The 12,958-nt window shown below is 33.4% G+C and overlaps 1 protein-coding gene and 1 long non-coding RNA gene across 2 annotated transcripts in view; one reads left to right on the forward strand and one right to left on the reverse strand.

Moving 5' to 3' along the window:
• Window positions 1-12,958, reverse strand: part of mospd2 (motile sperm domain containing 2) — a 103,248-nt gene that overhangs the window by 25,589 nt on the left and 64,701 nt on the right. The gene's annotated exons all lie outside the window — the stretch shown is intronic.
• Window positions 3,275-5,416, forward strand: LOC120522865. Its single transcript, XR_005632527.1, has 3 exons — window positions 3,275-3,558; window positions 4,744-4,818; window positions 4,964-5,416. It is a non-coding gene; the product is annotated as an uncharacterized LOC120522865 (long non-coding RNA).

The following is a 12,958-nucleotide window of genomic DNA, read 5'->3' on the forward strand; positions in this document are numbered from 1 at the left end:
TCTATTACTCTATTCATTTTGTAAAGCACTTTGAGCTACATTTTTTTTTTGTATGAATATGTGCTATATAAATAAATGTTGATTGATTGATTGATACTGAGTGTTGCTGTCATCAAGGATTTGATTATCATTATTTCTTTCAATCAGGTTCGTATTTGTAGGATGTGTTGTGTTCAAGTTACATTCCGTGTTTGTCAATCGTTGTAAAGATGACAGGTTTCATTCATCGATACGTTTCTTACTGCATCAATAAACAGCTCGTCTTCTTCTTTATCTGAGACCTGACACACTGCATGCACGGGTTTTTTACACTGTCTTCCTTTAGCGGGACATTGACTTTTTCCACCGTGTGCTTTGTTTCCACAGTAGCTGCATTTATGAATATGCTTATCAGACGCTTCATATTTGTGTAATTCGGTTTTTGTTCAGCGCTCTTTGGAACTGTTGCTTCTTATCTGTGCACTGCGTCAGTTCACGTGAGCCACTCTGTGTACTTGCATCGAAGGTTCCCAGCTGTGCTGGTGCCATCTCGTGCTATGTCCATAGCTTTATTTAATGTTACCTTAGTCCTGGCACTTAAAACTTTCTCTCGCAGTTTCGCTGAGTTTGTGCCAAACACCACGCTGACCATCTCATCTTCCTCTGCATAAGCACAGTCCTTAACCCGTGAATATTTAGTGGGAGTTTGCTATTGGATTGCCGCTGACGGACGGCCTTATATGGGCAGGCACTAAATTACAAACGCCAGCGGCAGCCTGTCTATGAACTTAATTTAAAGTGTAGGTTTACATCGTGCTTTGTTTCCGAAGTAGCAGAACTCATCAATATGGTTGTATATGTCACTCGCTCGCTTATTGTTTCGCTGCCTTCTCAATTATATGTTTTCTTCAGCGCTTTTTTGAGGTCTTCCTGATTTTCTATGTGCTGCGTGATTACGAGAGGCGTGATGATGTCACACGAAACTCCCCACGACGTTGAAGCTCATCTCCATTACAGTAAATGGAGAAAACTGCTTCCAGTTATGACCATTACGCGTAGAATTTCGATATAAAACCTGCCCAACTTTTGTAAGGAAGCTGTAAGGAATGAACCTGCCAAATTTCAGCCTTCCACCCACACGGGAAGTTGGAGAATTAGTGATGAGTCAGTGAGTGAGTGAGTGAGGGCTTTGCCTTTTATTAGTATATATAGTATAAAAGGGTGCCTTTTCCAGACGTATATGAATGTATACATATATATATATACATATACATATATATATATACACATATTATATACACATATATATATATATACATACACACACACACACACATACATATACATATATATATATACATATACGTCTGGAAAAGGCACCCTTCAAACCTGAGACAACTGGAGCAGTTTGCTCATGAGGAGTGGGCCAAAATACCTGCTGAGAAGTGCAGAAGTCTCATTGACAGTTACAGGAATCGTTTGATTGCAGTGATTGCCTCAAATGGTTGTGCAACAAAATATTAAGTTAGGGGTACCATAATTTTTGTCCAGGCCTGTTTCATGAGTTTATTTTTTTAAATAATTCTGTCGAAGCATGGTTGAAAATCAATGTCTGACTTTCATTGGTTAAATTTCATAGAATTTTTATTTATTATTACTTTTGTCAGATTAAAGTTATTTCTGTGACCATTTTGAGTTTTTCTTTCATTGACTGAAGGGTACCAACAATTTTGTCCACGTGTGTGTGTGTATATATATATATATATGCTTTTAATATCAACAGATAGTGCTCAGTTTCTCATTAAATGCTATAAGATGTCTTTGTAATGAATAATTTGAGGCAAAAACTACTTATAGCAAATCTGGTTTGATAAGTATGTTTACGGTTTATCAAGAAAAATCTGAAGAAATTGTTTGATAAGCAGTAAACGAGGTGCCTGCAAGTCAAGTAATGGTGCAGCAATGATTTTGCTAAAAATTCATGACAACAAAATCAATGAGGACTTCTTGCCTGTTAGAATTTTGCAGTCTTAAATATAGTCAATGTTTTCTATGATCTTTGTAACATAATCTAACAATCTGAAATAGACTTAGTTGATATTAGCATGATGGGGACTGACAGCCTTCCCCGGAGCACTGAGTGCACACACACACACTTAAACTTCACTCACACGCAGCAAATCAGAACTGATGAGCAACATAACCTGCATATTTAACAGATGTAGGTTGAAAAATCAGAAAACCAGGTGGAGACCAGGTGAAAAACTCAGACAGGAGCTCAATTATGAGCTTCATGGCAAAGGCCGTGAATACTTATGTACAAGTGATTACTCAGTTTTTTAATTTTTAATAAATTTGCAAAAAACTCAAACATTTTTCACATTGTCATTATGGGGTGTTGTGTGTAGAATTCTGAGGAGAAAAAATGAATTTAATCCATTTTGGAATAAGGCTGTAACATATCAAAATGTGGAAAAAGTGATGCGCTGTGAATACTTTCCGGATGCACTGCATCTTTAAGTAAAATGTAATGTTAAAAAATGGCCACCTGAGTATAGAGAAATTGCTTCTCTTCAGTCATTCTCATATAGGACTTTGTGTTCTGGATCATTGTTCTCCTATATGATCTAGACTGTTGACTGTTAATCGTCCTTGACAATTTGCTGATACTGAGAACTGAAGTTCAGGGAAGCTGGTAATTCCTAGGAATATTCACTACTATATCAAGTTTTTATCATTTGGAGATTGTGATTTAGTGAAGACAATGAGCTAATGAAATGGCTTTGTTGTCGTTTCCAGACTGAGATTTATCAAGAAGTTTTTTTCCTGATCTCTTCAAGATTTGATTGTGGCATTATACGTTTGTTGCAATGATAAATATTTAACTTAAGTCTGATGTTAAGGGACAAAAGTGAATTGTTTTCTATTGAGCAGTGTTGACTATAATCATTCTTGGCTGTGTTAAATCAGCTGAATCTAAATTATTGCTTTAATTGTGTTGATTTAACTAACTGGCAACGGGCACTCGATAATAAAGCATGCATATTTGGAATTCTAAAAAGTTAAAGTGGTACTGTATATTTCATCTCTAACTCATGCTAATTATTCAATTGAATTCTCCATGTTTTCATTCATATATAAATCTTTAAACATGATAAAATAACATCTGTTATCTTAAAATAAAATTGTGGAAAGTTCCAAGATTGTGATAAGTTTATATAAAAAAAAAAAAAAAAGGTCAAAACGGAATGCACAGCAGCACATCAAAAGTGCTTTATTTGCAAAAATAGGGGCATATTTTAAGTAGACGCTCCACTGAACAACTCAGTAGAGACCATATCCTATTACATAACTTTCATGCATATCCTCTTTTTTTTTTTTAAACATAAGGTTAAAATAAAAATGAACATAAATTACAAATGATATAAGGACTTTGTTGAAATGGTAATACATTATATAGATGTACATTGCAAAAGCAAGCAAATGACACAATTAAGAACAGCAAGCGGGCATACAATCTTTTCGACAGTATTGATGCATTGACAGGACGGCAAGAAATAAGGACAACTCATATCTATGGTAAGAATCTCTCTTTTAACATTTGAAGTGGCAGTGATAAAACTGAAATGTGTTCTTTTAGTTATTTGCATACATACAGGTTTAGTAACCAAAAAAAAATTCTGAAGGGCAAAATTTTGAAGAGTCATAAAATGCAGAAAAGTTTAGTGTAAGCTAAAAATATTTAATAAAAAATAAAGGAAACCAAAGCTGCTGAGAAAAATGGATTTGTTAAAATCTTTTCCATATACCTAAAGCCTGTATTTAAGCCTAGTGCAAGTATCTGAAAAATATATAGTAGAATTTCAACACTAGACATAAACAAGACACAAACCTAAATACCAAATTGTGCCAATTACCCTAATTCCATTGAAATGCATTTACATAACGCCGCTGTGAAAAGCCACATTTTTGCTGTTTTATATATATAGCTGCTGGTGATCCTTGTCAATTAGATAGTTTTGTTTGTAATGTACATATGAACCAAGTTAATGGTGTTTAGTGCTGTTAATTTAAAAAAAAAAAAAAAAAAGAAAAAAGTCAATACTATAGATAATCCATTTCTGAATCTGAACAATAGTGGCCTGAAAAATGTTACTTCAAGTATGCAGATAGTACCTGTCTAATTGTGCTTATACAGTATTTAATATAAATGAGACAGTATTTAAAGTGCATGCATATCAAATGGTATGGAGAACAAGAACCAGCTATGATTGTCAAAAAAAAAAAAAGTTTCATAAAAATAATTTTGATTATAAGTGTGGTGGCAGAGATAGTATAGTGGTTACTATGATTACCTTATATACCTAGAGACCACTGCCTCGTTGAGGTCTGTGTGGAGTTTGCATATGTCCAAGCTGATTTTCAACTTGGAGTTTTCACCATCATTTCTTAAAATGTACAGGTTAGGTTTGTCTGTAAATATGACCCATGTGCGTGAGAGCATCAGCCTTGTATTGCACTGGTGAACTGTCTAGGACAGGTTCCTGCCTTGACTTACATTATTAAAAGCACCACTCTACCAGTAAAGGAGACCCTGAGGAATGGAGATAGCTTCTAAAATAAAAGCCACTTAAAATGGAAGTAACTGAAAATCTGCTCAAAGGGAAATAATGTGTGTCTTCTATTCTCATTTAAATATACCATCAGTATTATGTGTGCAAAACAGAAACCAAACCTGTTTTAACAACCAGTTGTATCCTACAGTACATGGTCTTCTGAGTTTAAACACCAAGAGAATTGAAAAGAAATCACAGAGACAACAAGAAACCTCATAAATGGGTATGCCTAAGCATTATATACATTTTAAATACAAATTCATACATTTTTAGAAGAAAAATATTTGTGATAATTTATCGAATAAACTTTTAAAGCTTGTATTCTTAACATTTCTTATAAACAATTGTTTTTCTTTTGGTATTTCCAGTTTCTTCATACTTGAATTAAAAGAAGGTAGAACCACATGTGAGGTCACGTTTTGATCAAGTTACAGGAGTGCCGGACATATGGACATGGTAGACATGGTAAACTGGCAGTCAGAAGGCTGCCAGTTCAAATCCTGCAAATGCCAAAAGGGAATCTGCTGTGTTGGGCCCTTAAGCAAGCCCTTGAGAAAGTGCTATATAAATGCAAAGAATTATTATTATTATTATTATTATTATTATTAAACTAGACCCAACTGTTGCAGTCAGTGGCAGATAAGAAAATGATAAAAAGCAGGAGAAGCAGGCAAAGTGAAGATGACAACTACACTGAAAAACACTGTTACAATATCATAGCTGAAGAAATCTAAATAATCCATTATGAGGTTTGTAAAGATAAGAACAACAATGCATCCTCACATCTGTTTAAAGTGTGAAAATAAATTTGATGTAAGAGACACAGTGTATATTTTTGGAAAGTCTAACAATATTAACTTGGCAATATAAAATGAACCCATGTACTACAGGTTACAATGTATAATTTAAAATAAATAACCATGTATTAAATTATTTAATGTTTATGGATTGCTGACGGCTTTACAAAATCAACATACTGTATACTGAAGTAATTCTAGTCATTATTATTAATAATACATGTTTAATGCCTTGAGTCAGCAAATATTAAAATAACAGGTTAAATGGATAGATTGCAATGATAATTTGGCAATTCTTGTGGAGTGTATATATAATATTTGAAAGATGAGACAAATGATGCAAGATGAAACAATTTTAGTGCCTTTCATATAAATAACTTTCCTGTTGCATAGATTTTTTTTTTTTGCTTACTTTTTAAAAAACAAAAAACACAGAGGAGTATTTTTCTCAAAGTTGTGGAAAGGAGTGCATTGCATCAACTAGACAGCTGTGGGCAGAGGTCATGAAACTGTGCTATAAGGCCACTGATAAGGGAACCAAGCCTTACCCAATAAATATAATCCTGACAAATGTATTCTGAATCAAAACAGCATTCACTTTAAGTTTTTGTTATTTGGTAGATTAATGTTCACTTACAAAAATGTCCTTCTTTACAAATCTGCTGTTTCAGGAGGACGCCTCATTCTTTGGTCACATGCTGGATGTCACGGTACCATGAAATAACAGAAGACTTACTTAAATAATTCCAAGAAAAAAGTGCCCTTCATTATTTGGCATAACCTTGTTAAAATATGCAAAACTGATTTCAAAAGCTGTAGCTTGTACAAGCTTATAAAAATTCAAAGTCTCCCTAACATGACCTCCTTGTTTCACTGGTAAATTAAATCATAAATAATAAGGCTGTACATTTTAAACAAGGAATCTAACAATTACAATACTGTATTTTGTCTTTATTTGATAAAGTTTAACTAACGTTAAAACAGCTGCCTTATGTGAGGCAATTCAGCTGTAAAATTGTGAAATATCACTGGTTAATTTAGGGTGACCTTTTCACTTAACTTGCATGTCTTTTGGGATGTGGAATGAAAACCAGAAGAAAACTAGTGGAATGGCTAATTTTCATGCCCTGTCTCGTGGAAATGACTCATCAGTGCCAATCACTGGTCTACTGTAAGTGTTAGGGTATGGAAAATTGTCCTGTTATAGATTGGGATTTAAGCAAGTCTGAAATGGCATGACGGACAGATTCAAACTTCCTAGTTGAAATCAGCAGGGAACATACAACACTATTCTGTAAAAGTTGGCATTGATATAATCAAAGGATGTTAAATATTTTTATGTAAGACTTCTTTTTTTGAGTGCCATTTCAGTTAGCATAATTATGTAGTGTAAAAGCGTGTTTGCCCTATTATGAAATTATTATTCAATTCAAGAACATCATAAGCAACAAAGCTTCATTCAGTGGTTCAATTGTAGATTAATTTCAAGATATACAGTATCATGTTTTTCTCAGTAAATAATGGGGGTGGAGACAAGGAGCAAATATACTCAAATTGTTTATTGTAAATTGTTATTTTACATTTCTGTGTGGTTTGGAAATTGCTTTGTGATACAGGTTGCTATGAAAGGGTTTATGTGAAACAGAGAAATATTCTATAAAGACAATTCAGGTTTATAAAAAAAAAATAATATACCTAAAGCAGTAACTTGTTTTCCTCCAAAAAAGGTATGTATACTTATTATACTCTGACCTAATCAAATATAATGTATAATGCACTATGGAATACTTTATAGTGTTATTTTTCATAAATCTGGTATTTTAAATATAACAAGACGTTATTATTTCATCAATTGTAAAATAAATATTAAATAAGTAGGTTTAAACAGCAATCACTGCTCAAGTGGGTTGAAATAGTATATTCTGTGTGTTCAAACAAAATGTAAAAAGTGATAAACTTCAGTAACTCACACGAACAAAGTCTTTGCTATAATAATAATTGGGTCAAGGTAAGAATACAAAAATTCTAAACATTTTAAGGCGTATTTTATAATTAAAAGGCAGTATTAGTTTATAAGTTTTGTTATAAAACACAAAACACACAATAATAACATGGTTAATAGGATTAACTGTTAGTTGATCTTGGCAATTTAGATCTGCACAATACTGGATATAATTAACTATTTGGTAATAAATCTTGGAAATAACTGTTTGTAAGTCATTTTTAAAAATAACAAACGTCTATTTTATTTTGGATTTCTTAATGATAAAAGAAAGTATACTAATGATCATTATTATTACTACATGATTAATTTACTATTATATTTGTGTAATCCATATACATTTACATTTAGTATTTTGGTTCTCCTTTCACATATTAAAGGAAGTGATGTCTCAGTGACTGATGACTCAAAATTGCATTTGTTAGTATGGGCCTATTTTCTCTACAATAAAAATATTTTAAGGTATAATATGAAAACATTACCAATAATCTTCTGAGAACAAGACAAGAAGAGGTAAGCCTGTTATAGTGTGAAATATATTTACTGTATTCTATTTGATTGACTTATATCCATCCATCCATTTTCTAACCCGCTGAATCCGAATACAGGGTCACGGGGGTCTGCTGGAGCCAATCCAAGCCAACACAGGGCACAAGGCAGGAACCAATCCTGGGCAGGGTGCCAACCCACCACAGGACACACACAAACACACCCACACACCAATCACACACTAGGGCCAATTCAGAATCGCCAATCCGTTTGATGGATTTTCAAATGTAGACATCCACCTATATACTACTATTTATGGGGCAAAGATTGAAATTTGTTTAAAAGGAATTTTCCTGACTTTTCTAGTCTTCCTTTAACAAATTAATTAATGATGACGGACACAATAGTCATCATTTCTGGATTCTGTCAATTAATGCACTTTCAGCTAATATCGGACAACAAAGTAAAAGAGACCTCCCAATATATAATTCAGACAAGGAATGCAATTTAATTATTCACAGCAAACTATCTTTGTCGATTAGTACAAAATTAAGGAATAATTAAAAAAAAAAAAATAATAACATACGTCTTTGAAAATTAAAATTCAAAAAATATATCAGAGAGAGCATACTAAATTGTGAAGGATGTCAGCCCATATTATATTAATACGGTATTGCACCAGGCAAGCTGTCATAATAATAGCCTACCCTAATCGGGTTTCTTTTTCTTTGGTTAGGTTCTTGAATAAAAGCTCACTTGTTTTGTTATACTTGTACCTTTTGCGAAAGTTTTTATTTGATATTTGGACTTCGCACATCATACACGTCATGTGTACATTTTGTCAGTTATTACTAAAACATGAAAAACGTTTCTGTTTTAACGATGTGTTTACATAGATTGTTGTAGACACAAAACACAAATGAAATGTATGTATTCCAAATGATGATATATTATTTACCCTCTACAACTCCAGGAACTTCATGGCAAGATAAAACACTGAGCACTGAAAACCTTCTTTGCAAACTGAGCTGCGTCGGAAGGTGGGGGATGGGATAGCATGTTGCTTGTGCTGATCGGCACATTTACAACACAGACGGAGAGGTGCAAAGGAATTTAACGTGGGCAGGTATCACAGGTTTTTTTTGTAGGCTTTGGTAATTCTAGTGTTAATAAGGCATGCATAGTGTGGAGTTTTATGTATAAAACTTCCATCCATCCATTAGCCAACCCGCTATATCCCAACCACAGGGTCACGGGGTTCCGCTGGAGCCAATTCCAGCCAGCACAGGGTGCAAGGCAGGAAACAAACCCTGGGCAGGGTGCCAGCCCACCACAAGGCACACACACCCAAACACTAAGCACACTAGGGACAATTTAGGATCGCCAATGCACCTAACCTGCATGTCTTTCGAATGAAGGAGGAAACTGGAGCACCTGGAAGAAACCCACGCAGACAACATGTAAAATCCACGCAGAGAGGACCTGGGAAGTGAACCAGGGTCTCCTAACTGCAAGGCAGCAGCACTACCCATTGTGCTACCATGCCGCCCATAAAACTTTGTTTAACTTACTCTTAAGTTCTTAGTTGCTTCCCAAATACAGATTTATAAATATCACTTGTGCTCCAGAAAACTATGAAAAGGAATGTCAAAAGGAATGCCTACACATATACATTAAAACACATCATCGTTTGAAGCCGGGCAAATAAAGACCAAAACGGTTTTCCATAAAAATATACAATGTTTAGTATGCACATTATTTGCCAATAATTTCAATCATTTTTAGTCAAGAAACATTCTGAGACCATAGTAAACATGAGATCGGAAAGATAAAATTAACAAATTAAAGAAAAAAGATCTCTTTATTTAGAACAGATTTTTAAACTTTTTTTTGCTTTTATTAAAGATAACATGCATCAGGTAATAACAGCTGTTCACTAAAATAAACTGAAAACTAAAGAAATACAACATAAAAAAAGTAGAAAAGTCAAAATTTCAAAACAATAAACGGTTGGATTTCTTGTGAAATTCTATTTTTATTATTACTTAAGATCATACAAAATGAAGGAATAATAAACAAAAAATGGGTTGAACTACAAAATTATGTTAAAAAATTTCATCATTTTTGTTTATTTAAAATAAGGGGTATTCTAAACCCATTGTTTTTGATTACACAATGAAATACCATACAGTTTAAGCAAAAATCATTATCTCAAAATACCACAAATAGCAAGTACAGGAGGGTGATCTATTTTTATTGACTAGCTTTAATTACTAGCTAGTCTCTTTCTTATTTGTCATTTTGTAAACTTTTATAAACCCTTATTCTCTAGTCCCCTGGTTAGTGTACTCGTGTGTGTATGGGAGATTTGATGGTTCATGCAATACCAAACAGCCTGGCCCAAGTTTTATAAATTGATTATACAATATCAATGAAACAAAAGTTGATTATCTACAGTATGACCATTACTTTACTGCTGCTGTTGCACTGTTGACACAAACAGTGGCTCTTGCAACTTCTCATTACGGCAATTAAAATGTTTTACATATTTTACTTGCCTTTTAAAATGCATTCATTCCGAATATGTTTATTGCTTTTATACTCTTTGGTATTAGAAATACTTCTAAGACTATCAATTATAAGGAAGGACTGAAACCTAAAATAAAAACTTGATATTTCGAGTGACTATTACCAAGGTAAGCAATGCAAAGTCTCTAATAATTTGCACAACATACTATCTTGGTATGTGTCCACATAACAACTGTTGGATTTTCAATGCTAAACCTTAAGTACCTTTATAGCAGCTTGTGTCTTTTGGTGCAAAACATTATTTAGAGATGGATTACTAGAATTAATAACATTTTGCACAGTGAGGTAAAGCACTCTATTGTTTACTATATTTTAAGAAATACATAGACACACATATTTTGGTCCATAGTGAAAACAGACCTCCATTTTCACTTCATTTACATGCTTAATCTTAATTTACCTGAAGGTTTAGATTTTGATACAACAAATGGCATGAACAATGACCAAACACAAATTTTATAATACATAATGTAACTTACACATGTTCCACAGAATAGTAAACCATCTATGCCATCAACACCCGTGCAAGAGGATTATCAAGTGAGCAGTTTTAAAAAGAGAAAAAAGGGGCCAGATTGTATTGAATGACTTGAGGGGAGCAATTTTGTTCCCTTTGTAATATTATGAAGATAAACCATAAAAGACATAATTCAACTGAAAACTCAACTGCTGAATTTGTTGTCCAGTTAAAAGTATCCAGTATATACATCTACGTAATATTTTAGATCTATTATATAAATATGTATATATTCTGTATTTATATTTATATTTATATATATCTTTTACAAAATCAAATATCCATCCATTTTCCAACCAGCTGAATCCGAACACAGGGTCACGGGGGTCTGCTGGAGCCAATCCCAGCCAACACAGGGCACAAGGCAGGAACCAATCCTGGGCAGGGTGCCAACCCACTGCAGGACACACACAAACACACCCACACACCAAGCACACACTAGGACCAATTTAGAATCACCAATCCACCTAATTCAGTAATGAAACCAGACTGGTCTGATCTGATCAAAATCTGAAACTGTATTGAAGCTTTTGGGAATGGGATAACTTTTAAAAACTGATATCTTGACAATTACATTACATTTTTCCAAAATCTGAATAATCATGGTTTGCGAAAGGGCACAAATATATATTTGGAAACAAAACACATTTTTCTACTAATAAAAACAAAAGTAGCAAAAACAAATTTATATATCCAAAAATACAAGAGAAATTTGGTATTGTGCAAGCAAGTTTAACATTGTTCTTTATATTACTAATTAATCATATTTCTTTGTGCAATAAAATTTTTAAAAAGGATATAATTTGAGCAAATAATTTGAATAATACACTTTTGTACAATTCATGAAAACTCAAAGTCATGATGAAGACTAACATAACCAAAACAACACAAACTAACAAAAGAAAAATGATCAACTCCAAAATTCAGTATTTGATTGAGCTTCCTGAATAATAACCAATGCGTGTGGAAAAAATTCCTTAATATGTTTAGCATTAAATTATTATTTAAGAAAATTTTTGTTGCTATAAAGATGCATCATCCTATTAGCACAGCAAAAGTAAATCTATATTTGCCTCTTATACACTTTTTTTTTTCCATATACTTTGTTAATCCTCAAGGAGAAACTGTCTTTTTGCATGACCTCTGGGGGTCAGATCATAGGGTCTGCCATTGTACAGTGCCCCTGGAGCAATTTTCAGATTATGGGCCTTGCTCAAGGCCCCAACAAAGAAGGATCACTTCTGGCAGCAATAGGATTTGAACCAGCAACTTTTCACATACCAGCACAGATCCTTAAGGAGTAAATTAGATTTGTCAGATGAATATGATGATACTTGATGACCAGCATTAAATATTGTTTATAAACATCTGATGAAAAACTACATTAGTCAAACAAAATTATACTTTTTTTATGTTTATGCCTGAAATTCCTTGAAGCGATCCTACAACATATAGTACTATGCTAATCAACTTAATACAAGAATTATGATAAACTTTACAAAAAAAAAGTTTCAATTAAAAATAATTAAGAATTTTTATAATATTTAAGGTGTTAAAAACTAGTTCAAATAAAGTTCATATACTACAGAGAACATGATTGTGATATGAACAATGGTGCATTGTTAGTGCTTAGTTTGAATCTACAGGGTGGTCCAGATCTAATTATGCAGATCCAGATAGTCTGGATGACTTCGATTTATGCGGGGTCGATTCCAGTTCGGCCCAAAGACTATTCTTCATGTCGTGAGTTCACATACTTCTCGATGGTCCAGGATTTTTCGGGTGATTTTCTATGTAACAAACTTAATAAGTTATAGCGTAATGAAAATTGCATAATTAGATCTGGACCACCCTATAGGCATGATCACTGTCTTTGGAGCACAAGTTAGGTTTACTGGCAACTACAAATTGACCTAGTATGAGTGAAAGTGGATACATATGTTGTGTTGTTTCCCAACTTGTGTCCAGA

The sequence above is a fragment of the Polypterus senegalus genome, chromosome 2 (assembly GCF_016835505.1).
Source record: "Polypterus senegalus isolate Bchr_013 chromosome 2, ASM1683550v1, whole genome shotgun sequence".
Lineage (NCBI taxonomy): Eukaryota > Metazoa > Chordata > Cladistia > Polypteriformes > Polypteridae > Polypterus > Polypterus senegalus.